We start from the raw sequence: 3,614 nt of genomic DNA on the forward strand, positions 1-3,614 counted from the left end.
CGAATGAGGCGCCTCCTCAGTTTGGCCTCTCGTAAACCCAACAAGAACTGATTCAGCAGGGTCTCGTCCAGGTTGCTGAAATCGCATTTCATGGCGGCCTTGCGAAGGTTGGCCAGGAAGTCCGCAGCTTTCTCTTCGGGGCCCTGGACCTTCACAAAAAAATCCATGCGGGCCGCAAATTTGGAGGGCTGTGGCGCTAGATGGGCCGTGAGAGCCGTGATGAGGGCCTCGAAGCTCACCTCCTCTACCTCCTTAGGTGAGATTAGGTTCTGCAGAAGGAGCAGGGTGTCCATCCCACACAGCCGGATGAGCTGGGATCTCTTCAATTCGGCGTCGGTGACCCGCATGCAGGCAAGGTAGTGCTTGAGGATCCTCACCCATGTGGTCCATCGTTCGGGGTGGGCCAAGTCAAACGGAGCGATGCCTTCGTGCGAGGTTCCTGCTGGAGCAGCGGTGGCAATCCCGGAGGATGCGTTGGGCCCGGAGGATGAGGGGGTGGAAGCAGAGGAGGGGGCGGAGGGGGGATTTTGCTCCGACATTTCCGCGGATGCTCTTGGACGCTCGGAGGACCGGGTGAGGCGGGCGCGATGGTCGAGCGAGCTGAGCCTGAGGCGTGCTAGGCGGCGGCCGCGACTGGGGCGTGGAGAGCGATGCTGTTGCTCGAGGGGTCCGCAGTGTGCGAAGCGGAGCCGGGAGCGGAGCGATGAGCAGTTGCCGGAGAGCTGGGATGCGAAGTTGCGCGGTTCCCGGGAGGGTCTCGGCGTCAGGCTCGGTGCGGTACTCGTGTTGGCGTCCGGGTCTTGTTCATGGGGTCGTAGATCCCACCTTCGTCGCCAGTGAAAAGTACTCAGAACGTGGAGTGATTCAGCAAGAGTACTTTATTAGATCAGGAACAAGACAAAGGAAACCCGCTCACAGGCCGGTTTATATGCGTTCAGAAAGCCCGCCACCAAGTACACTTAAACACACACCCTACTCCCGATAGGCTATTTACAATAACCGGGCGACCATTGGTCTCCTGGCTGGGAAGCTAGCCCTTTGATTGGGCCGGCTAGGATCCTTCGGATCCTTTGTCTATCGACTGAAGCTACAGATGAATTGTGCCTGGCCAGCCCGGGCAAGTCCGGGCATGTCAGGCTGATGCCTTACACGTGGAAAGGCAGCAGTACATTACAAGTAGGTAGGCCTTTGAACATGGAAGTTCTGTAGTTCATATGCCTAATAGGAGGGACTTCCAGGGGTGAAGCAAGGAGGAGAAACTTAGGAACGGAAGAGCCAAGAGAAGTTGTGGTAGGAATGGCCTCGTAGAGTGGATGCAACTTGCAGCGTTTTCATTTACATGCAATAGCTGCTCCTGTGTGTAGAGCTGCCAACAACAAAAAAGTACCCTGTTCCTTTAATGGAGGCCAAATGGAGTGTTATTTACTAAGTGATGTGATTGACCTCCATGCTTTAGATCCAGCTGCCCATTTCTACATGTTAAGTCTCTTATTAAATAGACAGGATTTTTTCTCTCTCCAGGTATGTTGGCAAACCTACCTGTGTGAAGAACAGTTTTGGCAGTGTAAGACAGAAAGAGAAAATTTCCTAGGGAACACAATAATTCCAGTTTTCTCCATGAGGTTTATGAAACAATCAGTCTTTTTATTTATTAGATACATTATCATTTTTTAAAAACTCTTAGCGTGAATACAGTTTTCTTAAAAAAAAAAAAAAAAAACCACCACAGTGGCGTAAATTGTTTAGCTTTCTATTCCTGCACTATCCAGTGAGAAAATCAGTAAGGTGGACTGTCTACAGCATGCTTAACGCTATTTTGGCCTTCCGTGCATCTTCTCTAGTGCCATCCACATGCAGCTTCTGAGCCACAAAAGTGCAGCAGGATCCTGAAAGCCCCTTACTTTAGACCAGTGTGGCTCTTGAAGTGTATGTCTGGTAAAGGTGCTTCATCAAAAGGCTGTCAGAATCCTAGTATGGGAATAAACTCTTCACGAATATGCACCAGAGGAAAGGTGCTTCAGAATGTAGACAGCTGTGCAGTTTTCTCAGGAATGGTCTCCAGCAGGGTAGAGGGAGCAGAGGGACATATTGGCTTCCTGTTTCATGGGCCTATGATAAATAAGGCTGGCTCCTGAAGAGCACATGTCTTGTGTCGGCACATAGAAGATACCAGCCCAGTCCAAGTCTCTTGCTTAGAATCCTTAGAAACGTTCAGAGCCTTGTTGTTCCAACCCTGGATTCTGATTGACATCCAATGATTGATAAGCACAGTGGACAAGCAGAAAACACTTTCATTTTGTGCTAGATGCCACTGGACTCTAAATGTTTCCATATTCACAACATGCTAAGCAGAACGAATCCCCATGCAGCTGATACCAACAGCTTCAAGAGATAGGATTGGGACCTATCAGCTTTTTCATTGTTAGAAGAGGGGGGGGGGGCTTTTGATTGTCCAAAGGACTATGCCTTGTGCCCTGTACCAGACAACAGCTATATGGGCCTGGGCCTGCAGTGAGAAGGGAAATCAGGCGAGACTGAATGAAAAAGCTGGTAGATTCCAACCTGCACCTATCATACCAAAAGTCACACTGTGGACTGGCCATGATGTCTAAAGGTCATGTGAGCATGGACAGTCTGCATGATGATGTCTGGAACTGAATCCAAGTTCAACGGGCATTTGACATGTGAAATTCCAAGCAGCTTTTGCTTCCATGGAGTTTATAATGTGACTGTAAAGTCACCATTGATCAGAATGTTCATTCACATTAAAATGCTTCTTTTCAGTATTATCGATGATCAGTATAATTATAAATAGAGGTTGTGGCCTCAGAGGCAGCTTCTCAGCTGTAAAACACTCTAAAAGTGCAAAATTATGGGCATACATTGAAATTTCCATTGAACTTAGTGCGACTTATTTCTTTTTTTTTAATGAATTTATTTTGATTTTTCCAACTTTACATATAATCACGTTACAATTTCGTACAGTGGGGGGTTAAGTCAACCTCTTTCTTCATACCATTTTATGGCTTTTTGCCATTTCAAGTTAAATTGTTCTTCTGTTTTACCCGCCAAGAACATGTTAAGCTTGTCCATCTCCGTTACTTCATAAAGAATATTGGTCAGATCATCCTTACTCGGTAATTTATCAGATTTCCAATTTTTAGCAATAGAAATCCTGGACATTGTAATAACATATACAACAATACATTTCTCATTGAATTTTAGCCCATCCGGTGTAACGTTCAATAAAAAGAGCTCTGGTGTCAACGCTAAATCTTTCCCTATAATTTCTTTTAACATCTGTTTAACGGTTTTCCAAAAATTTTGTATTTTTTTGCATTTCCACCATATGTGGAAATACGTTCCGATATTATGTTTGCATCTCCAACAGGATCCCGAAACATTTGTATACCATTTTTGCAGCCTATCTGGCGTCCAGTGCCACCTATGTATCATTTTTATTATGTTTTCTTTATAGGAGGTTGCTCTCAATAACTTAATTGAATTCCAGGTTTTTATCCATTCCACTTGGTCTATGTTTCGACCTAGATCTTTTTCCCATCTAATTATTGTCGGGGGTTTTGGCTCCTCTTTTAGTTCTTCTTCTAATAGGA

This window comes from Gekko japonicus, unplaced genomic scaffold, assembly GCF_001447785.1.
Source record: "Gekko japonicus isolate JY-2015 unplaced genomic scaffold, Gekko_japonicus_V1.1 scaffold551, whole genome shotgun sequence".
Taxonomy (NCBI): domain Eukaryota; kingdom Metazoa; phylum Chordata; class Lepidosauria; order Squamata; family Gekkonidae; genus Gekko; species Gekko japonicus.